Below are 17,979 nucleotides of genomic sequence, written 5' to 3'. Positions count from 1 at the left end.
GTGCTGTGGAGCAGGGAAGGAGGGGCGGCTCAAGACCACCCCAAAGAAGCACTGAATGGAGAGTCCTGTCCAGGGGAAGGCTGGGGGCTTGCAGTGCAAGAGGAAGGCTCATTCTAACCTGCAGGTCTGCAGCTCCAGTGCACGGGCAGTGCTCTGGCAAGAGGTGAAGGAGCAAGGAGGGCCAGGGCAGGCTGGAAGTAGCCAGGCAGTCTCTGCAAAAATCTACAGGAGCAAATCATTGCTGAAGCCCGGGGTTGAACCAGGGACCTTTAGATCTTCAGTCTAACGCTCTCCCAGCTGAGCTACTTCAGCCCTGCCCCAGCAGCCCTTGTCCCAGTTCCACCCCTGCCAGGCCACAGGCTGACACACACATGAAGAGAGCTCCTGGGGGACATTCCCAGGGAAAAGCTGTGCCCAGCGCCAGGCAGAGGGGACCTGGCCTCTCTCTGCCTCCATGGCCAGGTAGACTCCAGGTGTGGGGTGGGTGCCAGCTTACAGTGGGAGTGCCAAGATATGTGTCGGGCCTCAGTTACAAAGGTGAGTGGTGAAGGCAAGTGGGCAGGCCAGGCACACACAGCAGCCAAAGCTGGAGGTGGAAGAAGGGTGGGGTTGGTGGAAGACCTCTCTCATAGGGGAGAGAGGGCCCAGGGGAGGCAGAGCTTTTGCTGGTGCTGAGACAAGGGGAGTCAAAAGAATCTCAGTAGACATAATAAATGGGGATGAAAGATGATGTTTAGTGCTTACATTGTTGAAATTAGCTGACATAGAGACAGTCCTTGATAAGAAGAGCTGGTACCAAGAACCAGCCAATGAGGCAGAGGCAGTTCCTGATAAGAAGCAGGAGCTGGCCCCAAGAGCCAGCTAAGACTGGTCTTGTAGCTTGGGTGAATACCAAGAAACCTCTGAGCCTGCGCAAGAAAAGAGGTTACTAGCGGTGACGGAGTCATCTATCTTCATCTCTGCGACGACCACCATAAAGAGGCACTGTGCAAGCACAGTTGAGAGGAGACTATGGAAATGACCTCTCGGAACTCATTTTAATATGCAGCGGGGATACTGCATATGTATAGGCGTATTGTGAATATGTAACACATGATTTTATAAATTTCAAGCAAACTGCCGAGTCAGGCGCGCACGACTTTGGTGGGACTACCCCCCGTGCTGCCCAGCGCTGAATGAACATACCTACTTTACAATCTCACTGATTGTAGAGTCTGTTTTCCACATGTCAGCCTCCATAGCAGCATTTCTATCATACAAGGGGATCTCCCCATGCCTTGTGCCACAGATGCCCCCCACCCCTGGGGCTCACCCCTCTCCACCCCCGAGGAGCTGCTGTGCCCTTCAGAGGGTCTGGGGCTGTGGGGTGAGTGCCCAGAGCTCTGCCGCACCCTGTGGTGGGCACTGGTGTGGGGCCATGCCAGACTGGGCTGTGCTGGGAAGAGGGCAGAGGAGGTGGAGGGAGGTCAAGGGAAGTGGGAAGAGTTTAGGGGGAGCTGTGCTGGGCTGGAAAGTGCCCAGGGGAGAAAAAACATCAGTGTAGAGTTGGCAGTGTGTGACCCTGCAGCACGAGGACTCACACCGGGGTTTTGTCATTCAGAGCCAGGGCTTGTGGAAAGCATGGAAGACATGCAGGTGTAGGGGAGAGGAGGAGTCTGGTCTGTGTTGTTGGCAGTGTGGATAGACTGCGAAGGTGACTCAGGGCCTTTGTCACCCCTAGCATCTCTGTTTGGCCATTTCCAGCACTTGCTGGTCACCCCAGGTTTACAGGTGTGATTTGCTGTGAGGCCACCTCCACCTTCCCGGTGGTCCTAAGGCTGGTTTGGGAAAACAGACAGCCCTACCCAGCTTCTCTCCTTCCCAAGACGCTGGCAGACCCTGGAGCAGAGCTTTCTGCAAAGCTCTACATGGGACAAGGCTGCAGCAGGGCAGGGGTCAGGTGCTGGGGAAGCTGCAAAAGTAGGAGGGTCATGGGGGAACTGTGATCTGAAGGCCATCTTTAGGATCACAATGGGGGGAAGGTCCCCACCCCTGACTCTCCCCTTTCCCATGCTGTGCCTGCACAATGGGGCCGTGCGTCCATGTATGGTCAGTGGGGCTGGGCCAGCACAGGGACAGGGCACTGACAGGGGCCATGAAGCAGCTGCCAGGAGGTGCCATCATGGACACTTGTTCTAAAAATTGTATACCAGAGGCTAATGCCTGAGAACTCATAGCTATTTTTGTCATGTAAAAAGAAAAAAAAATCTAAATAGCTTTAGTTCATCATCGAGAATACAAAAGAGTTCCCTTGCAGCACTGTCCTGTTACTGCTATTATTGATAGTTCCACTAATTCCAAAAAGTCCTTGAGATCTTCTATATTTTTCCTTGGCTCCAAACCTCAGGCTGCTGATGCGCTGAAAGTACTACCTCAAATCTCTGCAAACCAAATCTCTCCCACCTTCTCTCATCCATGCTCTTTTACCGCAGGACACTTCTCCCCATCATGTCAGCACACTGCCTGGTCTCTTTTTTATCTGGGTGAAGTCAGGGTGCTCCCTCAAAATGCCTTCCCTACAGGAGTCTTCTCTACCTGCTGATCCCACTTGTATCGCCTCACGCTATGTACAGCTCCATCTTCCTTCTGCAGAGCTCCGTGGGATGGACAGTTTTCCTGCTCCTTTCATGAGAAAAGGTGACGAACAGGAGAGACTCCTTGCCAGGAAGCCAGAGCCTTGGGTGTTGCTCAGCTGCTTCTTACTGGCACTTCACTCAGACTCTGCTTTGGTGTGTTTGGTGCTTTTCTGTGGCTACTCTTTCTGCAGAGAAGATCTTAAAAAGACAATGATTTCATAAAAGATGGTCATAAAGGCCCTGTTGTAGACAGCAACGTTTGCCATGAGCTCTGGAGAGAGCCAGGAAGATAGTTAATAAGCACCAGGAATATGCAGGAATCTCAAGGCCTCTTCTGAAGAGCGAGCAGCTCTGAGCAGCACTGATTGATTGGCCATGTGTAGGGCTCAGAGAGAGGGTCGAGGGATGTCAGTGAGAAAGAAGGAGGTGGCTGATGGCTTTAGCAAATCCTGAAACCCTCTCTGAGGCCAGAAATGGAAAGCAGTGGATGTCTGTGGATGGGGAAGAGGAGGAGGTGTGTCCTGGGAAGATGTCAGGAAGGAAGACCCCTCTTCTGCAAGTCAGGGATGAAAGAGATTTTTCTATGATATGTGCATGCCTAGAAAATGGAGAAGGCCCGCTGCTGAGGGTGGCTATCATGCCAAATGAGCTGACCTTGCTCTTTTCCTGCTTCACTTCCCTTACCTGGATGGACCTCAGGAAACATCTATGAGTGTGGAGGATGCACAGACCTCCTGGGGTGAAGTTTCATCACTGCGGGGGAAGAGGGAAGGGTTTGTGAGAGACGTGGTGGTGCAGGGAGAGAGCCGTGCACGTAAGAATTCAAGCGAGCCTGGGGCTAGAGGAGCACATCTTGGGGGCTAGAGGAACATAAACAAGGCTTTGAAAGAAGCCAGATGGGTTGCAGGGAACTCAGAGACATTGTCTAACCCTCAGAAAACTACAGCTTTATGTTTGAAGAACAGTGAGGACAGAGAGTTATCAGTAAACCTTGGGATATCATGGGGTCAGAGCGAGTTGGGGAAGCAGGGGGGAGAGTTAAAGTCTGCAGAGAAATGATCACTGACATAGGACAGTATAGGACAGCCTGTGGTGGGGAAAGCCAAGGGCTTTGTTAGGGCTGGGACCCACAACTGAGGTCCTTGTTCTCTTGGCTAGGGCTGCTGACTTGTGGGCTGAGTGGTCTCCATGTATGTCAGCACTGGCATGATTGCCTATCTGAAGCCCCCCTCCATCTGCTCCCCATCCCTGGATCTGGTGGTGGCAGTGCTGTACTCGCTGGTGCCTCCAGTTGTGAACCCTCTCATCTATAGCATGAGGAACAGGGAGCTCAAAAATGCCCTGAGGAAAGTGATTTCATGGACATTTTTCAATACCAGTAACCTTCCAGTCTTTTTCCACAAGTGACTCCCATACTAGGCCCATGCTTTCTTTTATTATTGTTGTTGTTACTGCTCTTTGGGGTTTCATGTTCATAGACTAATACTTGGACTTCCCGTACTTCATGTGAAGCAGGAACCTCTTCTGTCTCACCTGGAGGACCATATAAAAATGCGACTTTGTAGCACTGGGTCCAAGGTGACTCCCTCATAGCATCTCTGTAATAAAAAGGGATCTTCCCTGGGCACTGCCTGATGGTGGGGCTGTTTTTCCAAACCTCGTGTCAGGAACAGGCCCGAGGTACTGCACCTCCAAAAGGCCTATTGAACCATGGTTTCAAGGGCAAAAAGCTCATTGTCACCTTGTGACCTGCTAGAGGGGTGGATTTAGGACTCACCTGTTGGTGCCTGGTGACAGTGGAGACGACAAATGGCCACTGAGGTAGAAACCCAGTCCTTTCCCACACGTGACAGGGCAGAAGACATCTTCCAGGAGGGGAATCTGTAGCTGCCTGGATATCCCAGGGGATCTCCATGGGCAGCGTGTGCCTGGGGTGTGACCGGAGCTCCACAAAGTGAGAGATTGCCCAGGCGGAATCACGCAAAAGTGTTAATTCCAGGTATTCACAGGGAAAGGAGGACTCTGCAATCACAGGGCAGGCAGCAGGAACCCAGCTGGCACAGGGGAAGGGGGCTGGAGAGATGCAAGAGCTGGCTGAGGAGCTCCAGGGCCAGGACTGTCATGCTGCCCTGGGGCGTGGGGCTGGTGGGGGCAGAGAAGGGGCAAACGCAGTCAGTGTTGGGGATCGCCTATAATATGAACAGAGAAGAGCCAGAGAGTGAGTGGCCATACAGCCCAACCCTGAGGAAGGACCTTTGCTGCATGGTCACCCCTGTCTTCCTCCAGGTCTCTAGGATACCCAGCTCTACTGCCATTACTAACACAAAGGGAACCAGTTTCCTACCAACACTCATTACCCATCAAGTCCCATAGCTCTTGCCACAGCCAGACTCTCAGCCAAGCCCATTCTCAGACACCTCCGGCTACATCAGGTGCTTGTCTCGACAGATTTTGAACATCTCCACTGGTAGAGATCTCACCAACTGGCCTGGGTCCTTGCTCCAGTGTTTGGCTCTGAGGGATTTTTCCAAAGCCCGGCTTTCTCAGCCTCTCCTTGTACACAATGTGCTCCAGGCCCCAGCCATCCTTCTGGCCTCTGCAACTCTCTCTCCAGTCTGTCAGGGTCTTCCTTGTGCTGGTGAGCCCCACACTGGACACAGCAGTCCTGAGGTGGCTGTCCTGTAGTGGGTTAGCCTTGCCCAACAGCCAGACACCCACCCAGCTGCCCAGTCACACCTCCAACTCAAAAGGACAAAGGGAGAAAATAAGATGGAAGAGCTCCTGGGTCATGATAAAGACAGGGAGATCACTTACTAATTACTGTCACAGGAGAAGAAGGGTTGACTTGGGGAAGACCAATTTAATTTATGCCAAGTAAAAAAGGTTTGGATTGTGAGAAAGAATGATAAAATTATTCAAGTCCATTGCCCTCACAGTTTCCCCCAGGCTCAAATTACTCCCTTGCTCCAAGTTCTTCTACTTGGGAGATCCCAAGGTCAGGGTGAGGTGGGGAAACAGGGGGAGGCAGCTGAAGTCTGCAGGGAAACTGGCACAGGCATAGGGCAGTGTAGGACTGTCTGTGGTGCAAACAGGGCCTTTGTGCGGCTGCCCCCCTCCTCCCCACCAACAGATCTGAAGTCCTTGTCATCTCCATGGTGGCTGCTGTCTCTTCCACTGAAGCCCATGTGAGGATACTGGTTTCTTACAGCTCCAGGCCCTTGTTCCCTCCTCACTGACCCCCCAAAGAGCCTGGGAGGTGTCCTACCGCTGTCCTTCACTCGGCATCACACCCCCCACATGAAACTGCTCCCAGGAAGAGCTGTAAGTGTCCCGTGTAGGAAAGGATCCCCCTTCCCAGGGCGATGGGGTTCAGGCCTTGGCCATCCTGCTTGGTGAAACACATTTAGGGCTTTCACAGCCACCTCCACAATTGATCTTCCACCTGTAACCAGTGCCTCTGACTTCCCGTTTCACCAGCCCCCAGGGACGGTCTCCTTGTCTGGTCATTCCCTCCAACAACCTCCAACTGCTGGAAACGGGGAGTCTGCTGAAGACCGGTCGATATCATTGGGCCAAAGAGAAGGATGTCAGAAATTCAAGGCTGGCCATGGGGAGATACTGTCATTGTCTACAGCTAGCTTATGGGATGGTGCAGAGGAGGATGAGTCAGACTCTTCCCAGGTGGGCACAGTGGAAGGATGAGAAGCCATGGGAAAATTTGGGCCATGGGAAATTCTGACTAGGCTTAAGAGAAGAGAACCTGCACTATAAGATCTGTCAGGCATTGGGAACATGCACCCAGAAAGGCTGTGGGATCTCCACAGTGGAGACAGTCAAGCCTCAACTAGACGTAGTGCCGTGGGGGTTTTTGGATCGTAATGGATGACTACCTAATACAGGGAAGAGAGGCACCCATCTGTCATCCCAACCAACCATCTAGAGAGGTTTGCTGCTTGCTGGGGACCAGGATCCAGGATGTTGTGGTGGGACATCCAAAGCTCATCCGGCCCTCTGACTACTACCCCCTGCTCTTATTGCAAGTGGGCACGAATCACACTGCCAGGGGAAGGAAGTGACAGTATCAGATATGACTACAGGGCTCTGGGGGTGATAGTGAAGGGCGTGGGGGCCCAGATGGTTTTCTCCTCAACCTTGTTGGTGAGGGGAAAGGGTGTGAGGAGAAAGGCACTAACAGGACAAGTTAATACTTAACTGCAGAACAGGTGTAGGGGACACGGTTTGGGTTCTGTGCCCGTGGCACCCTGACTGCAGAGCAGCATCTGCTTGGGAGAGGTGGGATCCACCTCTCTAAGCAGGGCAAAGCTGTTTTTGCCAACAGGCTGGCTGCCCTCTCTCCATGCTATTGGCTCTACTTGGCAAGCTTAGTTATGAACTTGATAAAAAAACTAGGAAAAAAGAAAATACAACCAAAAAAGCCCTCAAAGAAAGAGGAAAATAACACCCAAGAAAAAAAAATGATGCAAAAGAAGACAATTGCTCACCACCGACTAATCAATGTCCAGCCAATCCCCAAGAAACGGCAGCTGCTTCCAACCTCTACCTCCCCAGTTTTATTTCTGAGCATGACATTATATGGTGCAGAATATCCCTTTGGTCAGTTGGGGTCAGCTCTCCCGGCTGTGTCCCCTCCCAACTTCTTCTGCACCCGCAGCCTACTCGCTGGCAGGGCAGTGTGAGGAGCAGAAAAAGCCTTCATGCTGAGCAAGCGCTGCGCAGCAATAACTACATCATCAGTGTGTTATCAACCCAGTTTTAAGCACAAATCGAAAACACAGACCCATACAAGCCACTGTGAAGAAATTTAACTCTGTCCCAGTCAAAACCAGTACACTCAGGAGGTCTCCAGCTCAGCATGGTCAACTCTGGGGTGAGAGCTGGTTCCTCAGCACTTGATCCAAGTTACGACTTGAAAACCTCCAGGAATGGAAACGGGATTATTCCTCTGGGCAGCCACTTCCTGTGCTTGGCTGTCCTCAGGAGGAAAAAACTTTCACTTGTCTCTAGTGTGAAATTTTCTTGAGTAAATCTCTTGTCCTCCCTCCATGAACCACAGTGAACTGACTGGAGGAGATGGGAAAAGGAAAAAATTCCTTGCCTCCAGCCCGCTACGCCTGAAAGGAGCTCCAGCAAAGCACAGTCAGTACAGCAGACAGTAACTGTCCCTCATGACTTAGCAGGTGGCCCTTCCTAAGAAATTTCCTTAAAACTGTAAGCTTCCTGGAAGCGCCAGCTTTTTGGACAAGGTGGTTTTCTTCTCAGTTTCATGTCTAAAAAACTTTCCGAAAAGGCAAATGTCCAGCTCCTGCTCCCACAAGGAAGGGCCCAGCCCTGAAAGCTGTTGCTGCTCTTCACCTTCCCTTGGCGCCCTATCTACAGGCACAACAGCACTGGGGATCTGTGCTTTCCCAGAGACGGAACATCTCATGGCACTCGGAGTCAGCAAAGCCGCTTTCCGAAAAGGCAAACGTCCGGCTCCTGCTGCCACAAGGAAGGGCCCAGCCCTGAAAGCTCTTGCTGCTCTTCACCTTCCCTTGGCTCCCTTGTAAGAGACTGAATTGTTATCTTGAACCGTTTGCGTCAAAGATTGTTAGGTGTGAGGGACTGGGCTGTCATCAAGGAACTGTGAACTGCTCATCTTGAGCCCTTCGTCTCCAAGATGGCCGGTTTAAGCAGGACACTCCTCTGTCCATAAGGACAATTACCAGGCCATTGAGGCGTCCAGGGGAAGAAACTGGGCTGGAGCTGATAATATACTGGTTTCTGGTGTCGATTACGCGAAGGTCGTGTGGTAAATGAAACCTGCAGCGCATGACATCATCGAAATATGCCCTATAAAAACCCCTAGAGACAAGTTGTGAGGGGCCTTTTCTTCCTCACCAAAGAATTGAAGATTAAGGACCGACAGGACGCCGCTGGATCCATGGTGCTGACTATCCTTGCAACTCTATCCCGACTGCTTGCTTAATTTCTACCTTTTCTTCCATTCTATCCTATCGCCACCCTTTTCCACTTTTGATACTTTTGATAATAAAAACTCTTTTGACTATACGGCATTTGACCTCGTTTGTGTCTTAATCTCGCTCTTGGGATCATATCGAAACCTTCCCCGACATTGGATCGGGACACGTGCATGTAGGGAGGCCACGTCTACCCACCCTTGCCGGTAGGGAGGCCAGGTCTACCATGCCCGTGGGGGTAGGGAGCCCAAGTCTGCCCCGCCCAAGCGGATAATCAGGCCAGGTATACCCCACCCACGCGGGAAGGCTGGCCAGGTCTACACCGCTTGCGCATGTAAGGAGACCAGGTCTAAGCCACCCGCGCATGGAGGGAGGCCAGGTCTACCATACCCGCACAGGTAGGGAGCCAAGGTCTGCCCCGCCCACGACAGTCCATTTTGGCGCCCAACGTGGGGCTGTGTTTCCACCCCTGGGGCAATCGATTCCAAGTGTACTGGACACCCCTCCAAGTAAAGGCAAACTGTGGACGACACTCTGCTGCCAGAGGGATTGAGAAAAACGCATTAGCAATGTCAATTGTAGCATACCACTTGGCTGCCTTTGACTCTAGTTCGTATTGAAGTTCTAGCATATCTGGAACGGCAGCACTCAGCGGTGGCGTAACTTCATTCAGGCCACGATAGTCAACTGTTAGTCTCCACTCCCCATTAGACTTTCGCACTGGCCATATGGGACTATTAAAGGGTGAGCGAGTTTTGCTGATCACTCCTTGGCTCTCCAGTTGGCGAATCAACTTGTGGATGGGAATCAGAGAGTCTCGGTTGGTGCGATATTGCCGCCGGTGCACCGTCGTGGTAGCAATTGGCACTTGTTGTTCTTCAACCCTCAGCAACCCCACGATCGAAGGGTCTTGAGAGAGACCAGGCAGGGTAGACAGCTGTTCAGTGCCCTCCGTCTCCAAGGCAGCTATACCAAAAGCCCATCGATACCCCTTCGGATCCTTAAAATACCCTCTCCTGAGATAGTCTATGCCAAGGATACACGGAGCCTCCGGACCAGTCACAATGGGGTGTTTCTGCCATTCATTCCCAGTTAGGCTTACTTCAGCTTCCAATACAGTTAACTCTTGGGATCCCCCTGTCACACCAGAAATACAGATGGGTTCTGCCCCTTTATAACTTGATGGCATTAGAGTGCACTGTGCGCCGGTGTCTACTAGAGCCTTATACTCCTGTGGGTCTAACGTGCCAGGCCATCGAATCCACACAGTCCAATAGACCCGGTTATCCCTTTCCTCCACCTGGCTGGAGGCAGGGCCCCTCTAATTCTGGCCAGAGTATCCGGTATTCACTTCTCGTAAAATTGGCTCAGAAGTCCCTTCAAGAGGATCAGAAATAAGATCAGCCCTTCTGCTCTGTTTGGAAACTGGAGCGGCATTTTTCCTAGTAGAATCCCCTTTTGTGGTGGTTTTTCCTCGCAGCTCACGTACCCGTGCATTTAGGACCGAGGTAGGTTTTCCATCCCATTTCCTCATGTCCTCTCCATGATCACATAGGTAAAACCACAGGGCACCTCGCGGTGTGTACCTTCTATATTCTCTCTCTTGGGCAGAGGAGCGCTCACTCCTAATAGCTGAGACATTGGTCCTTACAGGTGGGCAATAAGACATATCCTCTTTGAATTGTTGGAAATCCTCGGACAGCTTCTCCACAGCCGAAATGCAGGCTTGTAGGGAGGAGGAGAGATTTTCTTCGTATTGACGGAGTTGGCGAGCCACTTCATCCACTGTCGGTGCCCTCTTCGTCTTTCCAGGTCATTATTGCCAGTGAGTTGGCATAGGACGATGGTGCGCTCCGTACAAATTTCCGCCACATGGGTCGTGTGCATTGGACTTCGTCTGGATCTTTGGGTAATTGTGGGTTGTCCGGGTCATGATGAATCGTCTCTAGCACAGCTAATTCCCTCAGATATTGGATACCTTTTTCCATGGTGGTCCACTTGCTTGATTGACATATAACATCTTCCTTAAAGGGGTACCTTTCCTTCACACTTGACAAGAGTCGCCTCCAGAGGCTGATGGCTTGTGTTCCTCTTCCAATTGCCTTGTCAATGCCACCTTCCCTGGCAAGCGATCCCAGCTGCTTGGCTTCCCTACCTTCTAATTCCAAGCTATTAGCCCCATTGTCCCAGCATCGGAGAAGCCAGGTGATAATATGCTCACCTATACGGCGGCCAAAATCTTTTCGCATATCTCGCAGCTCACTCAAGGATAGGGACCGGGTTATTACCTCTGGTTCTGCCTCTTCCTCCTGTTCCCGTGATGGCCCTGGTTCACCTTCATCCTTTGCTAAGCGAGCTGATTTTTTATATTTCTTTTTCTGTACGGGGGCAACTGATACTGGTGCAGGTTGATCCGCTGGTTCAGTTGCAGTATCACTCGCCGGGTTTTGGATATCCGCAGCGTCTGTCGCCAAGGTTTGGGTAGCAGCATCTGTCGCCAAGGTTTGGGTAGCAGCAGTGCTCGTCGCTGGGGCTGGAGGGACCGCAGTGCCTGTTGCCAGGGTTTGGGTAGCTGCTGTGCTCGTTGCTGCGGCTGGAGGGGCTGCAGTGCCTGTTGCTGAGGTTTGGGTAGCCACAGTTCTCATTGCCAGGGCTGGAGGGGTCACGGTACCTGTCACCAAGGTCTGGGTGGCCGCAATGCTCGTCGCCGGGGCTGGAGGGGCCGCAGCGCCCATTGCCGGGGTTTGGGTGACCGCAGTGCTCATTGCTTTGTTGTTAGGTCCAGAGACCTTCTCTTCCCCTTGGGGGTGCTGAGTTGTGTCGAACAGGGCTCGATAGGCATGGGCCAGGCCCCAGCACGTTGCAGTGATTTGTATCTCTCTGGAGCTGCCGGGGTGACAGCATACCTTTTCCAAATATTTTACTAGTTCTTCTGGATTCTGCATTTGTTCAGGGGTGAATTTCCAAAACACTGGAGGTGCCCACTTTTCTAGGTACTTGCCCATACTACCCCACACACCCTGCCACTCATAATTATCCAGCCTCGGGGCAGACCTCTGGGTGATCTTCTTAAATAGTTGTTTAACCTTAAACAAGAGCTGAACCACATTCAGAAGCATGCTAATTCCCAGCAGTAGGGCTAGGACCGTGCTGGTATCAACATCCCAAGAGTATTCAAATTTTTCAAAATTCCCAAACACCATTGTAACTGGACTGAAGGAGAAAGGAGAGGGGAAAAAAGGTATCCCACTCATAGACTGGTTTTCCAAGGAGGAAAGGTAAATGGTATAATTATTAATAGTTTCCCACAGATGGCTCCCGCCGTATAAAGGTGACAATGCTGAGTGCAAATACCGGATTAATTCCACAACTGATGACTTTATCATACCATAAACCAGTGTTATACAATACATCAAAGCAAAAACCTTAATCCACCTCCCACGGATGATAAGCAGGAGAAGAGGGACTACATACAGCAAGCGAGGTGATGCATAACAGAACTTCAAAAACCAGAGCAACAACTCTAAGAACACATAAATCAACATAATGACCAGCGACTATAAGACCAATATAATGAATGCTTATAACAAATTTGTTTTAACGAGCTCTGGTCAGGTTTGTCGTTATCTCAACCCTTCGTGCCCCACGTTGGGCGCCAAAATGGACTGTCGTGGTTTAACCCCAGCCAGCAACTAAGCACCACGCAGCCGCTCACTCACTCCCCCCCCACCCAGTGGGATGGGGGAGAAAATCGGGAAAAAGAAGCAAAACCCACGGGTTGAGATAAGAACAGTTTAATAGAACAGAAAAGAAGAAACGGATAATGATAATGATAACACTAATAAAATGACAACAGCAATAATGAAAGGATTGGAATGTACAAATGATGCGCAGTGCAATTGCTCACCACCCGCCGACCGGCACCCAGCTAGTCCCCCGAGCGGCGATTCCCCGCCCCCCCTTCCCAGTTCCTATACTAGATGGGACGTCATATGGTATGGAATACCCTGTTGGCCAGTTTGGGTCAGGTGCCCTGGCTGTGTCCTGTGCCAACTTCTTGTGCCCCTCCAGCTTTCTCGCTGGCTGGGCATGAGAAGCTGAAAAATCCTTGACATTAGTCTAAACACTACTAGCAGCAACTGAAAACATCAGTGTTATCAACATTCTTCTCATACTGAACTCAAAACATAGCACCGTACCAGCTACTAGGAAGACAGTTAACTCTATCCCAGCTGAAACTAGGACAGTATCAGACCAGGTCTACCCCGCCCGCGCATGTCTGGAGGCCAGGTCTACCCCACCCTTGCTGGTAGGGAGGCCAGGTCTACCATGCCCGCGTGAGTAGGGAGGCAAGGTCTGCCCCACCCAAGCTGGTAATCAGGCCAGGTCTAGCCCGCCCTTGACGGTAGGGAGGCCAGTCTACCCCACCCACGCAGGTAGTGAGGCCAGGTCTAACCCGCCCTTACCGGTACGGATGCCAGGTCTACCACGCCCGCGCATGTAGGAAGGCCAGGTGTACCCCGCCTGCGCAGGTACGGAAACCAGGTCTGCCCGCCCAAGTGGGTAATCAGGCCAGGTCTAGCCTGGCATTGCTGGTAGGGAGCCCAGGTCTACCCCACCCGCGAATGTAGAGAGGCGAGGTCTACCCCTAGCTTGCTGGTAGGGAGGCCTTTTCTACTCCACCCTCGCGGGTAGGGAGCCCAGGTCTGCCCCACCAAGCAGGTAATCAGGCCAGGTCTACCCCGCCCGTGCATGTAGATAGTCCAGGTTTACCCAACCCTTGCTGGTAGGGTGGCCAGGTCTACCCCGCCCTTGACAGTAGGGAGGCCAGGTCTACCATGCCCGCGCATGTAGGGAGGCAAGGTCTGCCCCGCCCAAGCAGGTAACCAGACCAGGACTACCCCGCCCACACATGTAGGGAGGCCAGGTCTGCCCCGCACAAGCGGATAATCAGGCCAGGTCTACCCCGCCCTTGACGGTATGGAGTCCAGGTCTACCCCAGCCTTGCCGGTAGGGAGGCCAGGTCTAACCATGCCTGTGAGGGAACTAAGCCCAGGTCTGCCCCGCCCAAGCGGGTAATCAGACCAGGTCTACACTGCTCGCACAAGGAGGGAGGCCACGTCTACCCACCCTTGCCAGTAGGGAGGCCAGGTCTACCCTGCCAGCGCCTGTAGGGAGGCCAGCTCTACCCCACCCGCGTGGGTATGGAGCCCAGGTCTGACCCGCCCAAGCGGGTAGGGAGGCCATGTGTACCCTGCCCGCGCAGGTAGGGAGGCTAGGTCTACCCCTCCTGCGCATGTAGGGAGTCCAGGTCTACCCCACACTTGCCTCTAGGGAGTCCAGGTCTAGCCTGGAGCTCCAGTAGGGACAATAGGTGTACCCCGGGTTACCAATAGGGGTACTGGTACTACCCTGGAGTACCAGTAGGGGTAACGGTGCTACCCGGGAGGATGAGGTCGCGACGCCAGGTTTACCCCACCCACATGGTTAGGGAAGACAGACTACCCCGCGCTTGCTGGTAGGGAGGCCAGCTCTACCCCGCAAGCACTAGTAGGGAGGCCAGGTCTACCCCGAACTTGCTGGTAGGGAAGCCAGGTCTTTTGCACCGGCGCCAGCAGGGAGGCCAGCTCTACCACGCCCGCGCCGGCAGGGAGGCTAGGCCTACCTCGCTAGTGCCGGTAGGGTGGCCAGGTCTACCCCGGAGCATCAGGTAGGGATACGAGGCGTAACACAGAGGTTCAGGTAGGGAGGGCGGGTCAACCGCCGGGCGCCAGCAGGGACAGCAGCGGTACCCTGTAGTACCAGTAGGGGTATTGGTACTACTCCCAAGTACCCAGGTGGTGTTACCGGTGCTACCCCGGAGTACTAGTGGGGGTATCGGTACTACCCTGGAGTACCAGTAAGGGTACCGGTAGTTCCCCGGAAGATCAGGTAGGGGACGCCAGGTCTACCCCACCCCCATGGTTAGGGAGGTCAGGTCAACAACACGCTTGCTGGTAGGGAGGCCAGGTCTAACCCAGTGTGCCACTAGGGACAGCAGGTGTACCGTGGGGTACCAGCAGGGTACTAGTGCTACCCTGGAGTACCAGTAGGGGTAACGGTGCTACCCGGGAGGATGAGGTCAGGATGCCAGGTCTACCCCGTCCCCATGGTTAGGGAGGCCAGGTCTACCACGCCCTTGGCGGTAGGGAGGCCAGGTCTAACCCGCCCATGCAGGTAGGGAATGAGGTCTATCCTGCCCGCATGGGTACAGAGGCCAGGTCTACACCGGTCATGCAGGTAGTGAGTCCAGGTCTACCCACCCGTGCGGGTATGTAGGTCAGGTCTAGCTGCCCGCGAGGGTAGGGAGGCCAAGTCTACCCCACCCACGTGAGCAGGGAGGCCAGAGCTACCACGTCCGTGGGGTAGGAAGGCCAGGACGACCCCGCCCTTGCCAGTAAGGAGGCCAGGTCTACATTGCTGCTGCCAGTAGGGAGGCCTGGTCTACCCTGCCCTTGCGGGTTGTCAGGCCATGTCTATCCCGCCCTTGCCTGCAGGGAGGCCATGTCTACGCCATCTGCGCAGGTAGGGAGGCCAGGTCTACCTACCCCATGCCAGCAGGGAGGCTAGGTCTACCCCGTCCACGCGGGTAGGGAGGCCAGTTCTACCATGTCCTTGCTGGTAAGGAGGCCAGCTCTACCTTGCTGCTGCCAGTAGGGAGGCCAGGTCTACCCTGCCAGCAGATAGAGAGGCCAGGTATACCCCGCCTGCACTGGTAGGGAGGTCAGGTCTACCTCGCCCGCGTGGGTATGCAGGCCACTTTTACCCAGCCTTAGCGGGCAGGGAGGCTCGGTCTTCCCCAACTGCGCTGGTAGGGAGGCCAGGTCTACCCCGCCCTTGTCAGTAGGGAGGCCAGGTCTACCTTGCGCACGCCTGTAGGGAGGCCTGGTCTACCCCACCCACGCGGATAAGGATGCCATATCTACCCTGCCCTTGCCGGTAGGGAGGCCAGGTTTAACATTCCCGCACTGGTAGGGAGGCCCGGCCTACCCCGCCCCTGCGGGTATGGAGGCCAGTTCTACCCCGCCATTGCCGGTAGCGAACCAATTCGACCCTGCCTGTGCTGATTGGGTGGCCAGGTCTACCCTGCCCTTGCTGGTAGTGAGGCCAGGTGTACCCCGCTCCTGCAGGTTGGGAGGCCAGTTCTATACCACCCTTGCAGGTAACAGGCTAGGTCTACCCCGCCCGCGCGGGTATTGAGGACAGGTGTACCCTGCCGTGCAGGTAGGGAGGCCTGGTCTACACCGTCCTTGCAGGTAGGGCGGACAGGTCTATCCCGCCATTGTCGGTAGGGATGCCAGGTCTACCCCGCCCAACGGGGAAGGAGGGCCGGTCTACCCAGCCCGTGTGGGTAGGTAGGCCAGGTCTACCCCGCCCGCGCGGGTAGGGATGTCATGTCTACCCTGCCCTTGCCGGTAGGGAGGCCAGGTCAACCCTGTCCACGTGGGTATGGAGGCCATGTCTACCCAGCTTTTGCGGGCAGGGAGGCCCGGTCTTCCCCAGTTGCGCTGGTAGGGAGGCCAGGTACACCCTGGCCTTGCTGTTAGGGAGGCCAGGTCTACCCCCTCGCGTGGGTATGGAAGGCCAGGTCTACCCCGCCTGTGCAGGTAGGGAGGCAAGGTCTACCCCGACCTTGTGGGCAGCAAGGCCATGTCTACCCTACTGGTGCCAGCAAGGAGGCCAGGTCTACCACACCCACGCCGGTAGGCAGGCCAGGTCTACCCCGGAGCATCAGGTAGGGATACGAGGCCTACCCCAGAGGGTCAGGTAGTGAGGGCAGGTCTACCGCCGGGAGACAGCAGTTGTACCCCGGAATACCAGTAGGGGTATCGGTACTACCCCCAAGTACCCAGGGGGGTTACCGGTGCTACCCCGGAGTACTAGTGGGGTTATAGGTACTACCCTGGAGTACCAGTAAGGGTACCGGTAGTACGCCAGATGATCAGGTAGGGGATGCCAGGTCTAACCTTCCCGCATGGGTAGGGAGACCAGGTCAGCAACCGCCTTGCTGGTAGGGAGGCCATGTCTAGCCTGGAGCACCAGTAGGGAGAGCAGGTGTACCCTGGGGTACCAGCGTGGTACCGCTACTACCCTGGAGTACAAGTGCCGGTACCGGTACTACCCGGGAGGATGAGGATGGGATGCCAGGTCTACCCCACCTCCATGGTTAGGGAGGCCAGGTAAACCCTGCGCTTGCTGGTAGGGAGGCCAGGTCTACCCCGACCTTGTGTGCAGGGAGGCCAAGTCTACGCCACCAGCACCAGCAGGGTGGCCAGATCTACCACGCCACCGCGCCGGTAGCGAGGCCAGGTCTACCTCGCCAGCGCCAGTAGGTTGGCTAGGTCTACCCCGGAGCATCAGGTAGGGATATGAGGCCTAGCCCAGAGGGTCAGGTAGGGAGGGCGGTTCTAATGCCGGGTGCCAGTAGGGACAGCAGGTGTACCCTGGGGTACCAGTAGGGGTACTGATACTACCCTGGAGTACTAGAAGGGGTATCGGTTCTACCCCCAAGGTCCCGGGGGAGGGGGTGTTACTGGTGCTACACTGGAGTATTAGTGGGGGTATCGGTACTACCCTGGAGTACCAGTAAGGGTACCGGTAGTAAGCTGGAGGATCAGGTAGGGCATGCCACGTCTACCCCACCTGCATGGGTAGGGAGGCCAGGTCAACAACGCGCTTGCCGGTAGGGAGGCCAGTTCTAGCCCTGAGCACCAGTAGGGACAGCAAGTCTACCCCGGGGTACCAGCAGGGCTACCGCTACTACCCTGGACTACCAGTAGGGGTAAACGGTACTAACCGGGAGGATGAGGTCAGGACGCCAGGTCTACCCCACCCCCATGCTTAGGGAGGCCTGGTCTACCCCACCGGAGGCAACAGGGAGGCCAGCTCTACCACGCCCGCGCCGGTAGGGTGGCCAGGTCTACCCCGGAGCATCAGGGAGGGATACGAGGCCTACGCCAGAGGGTCAGGTAGGGAGGGCGGGTCTACTGCCAGGCGCCAGCAGGGACAGCAGTTGTACGCAGGACTACCAGTGGGGGTATCAGTACTACGCCCAAGTACCCGGGGGGTTGTTACCGGTGCTAGCCTGGAGTACGAGTGAGGGTATCAATACTACCCTGGAGTACCAGGAAGTGTACCGGTACTACGCAGGAGAATCTGGTAGGGGACACCAGGTCTACCACACCCCCATGGTTAGGGAGGCCAGGTCTACCCCACCTGCGCCAGCAGGCTGGCCAGGTCTACCCCGGCACATCAGGTAGGGATACGAGGCCTACACCAGAGGGTCAGGTAGCGAGGGCGGGTCTACTGCCGGGCGCCAGCAGGGACAGAAGTTGTACTCTGGAGTA

At 54.7% G+C, this 17,979-nt stretch overlaps 1 non-coding gene across 1 annotated transcript; it reads right to left on the bottom strand.

The window, feature by feature from the left end:
• Positions 1–239: 239 nt before the first annotated feature.
• Positions 240–312, bottom strand: TRNAF-GAA. Its single transcript has one exon. It is a non-coding gene; the product is annotated as a tRNA-Phe (tRNA).
• Between the last annotated feature and the right edge of the window lie 17,667 nt (positions 313–17,979).

This window comes from Aquila chrysaetos (assembly GCF_900496995.4).
Source record: "Aquila chrysaetos chrysaetos chromosome W unlocalized genomic scaffold, bAquChr1.4 W_unloc_5, whole genome shotgun sequence".
Lineage (NCBI taxonomy): Eukaryota > Metazoa > Chordata > Aves > Accipitriformes > Accipitridae > Aquila > Aquila chrysaetos.
Note: the sequence above shows the minus strand (reverse complement) of the source record. Positions and strands in the feature narration are given on the sequence as shown.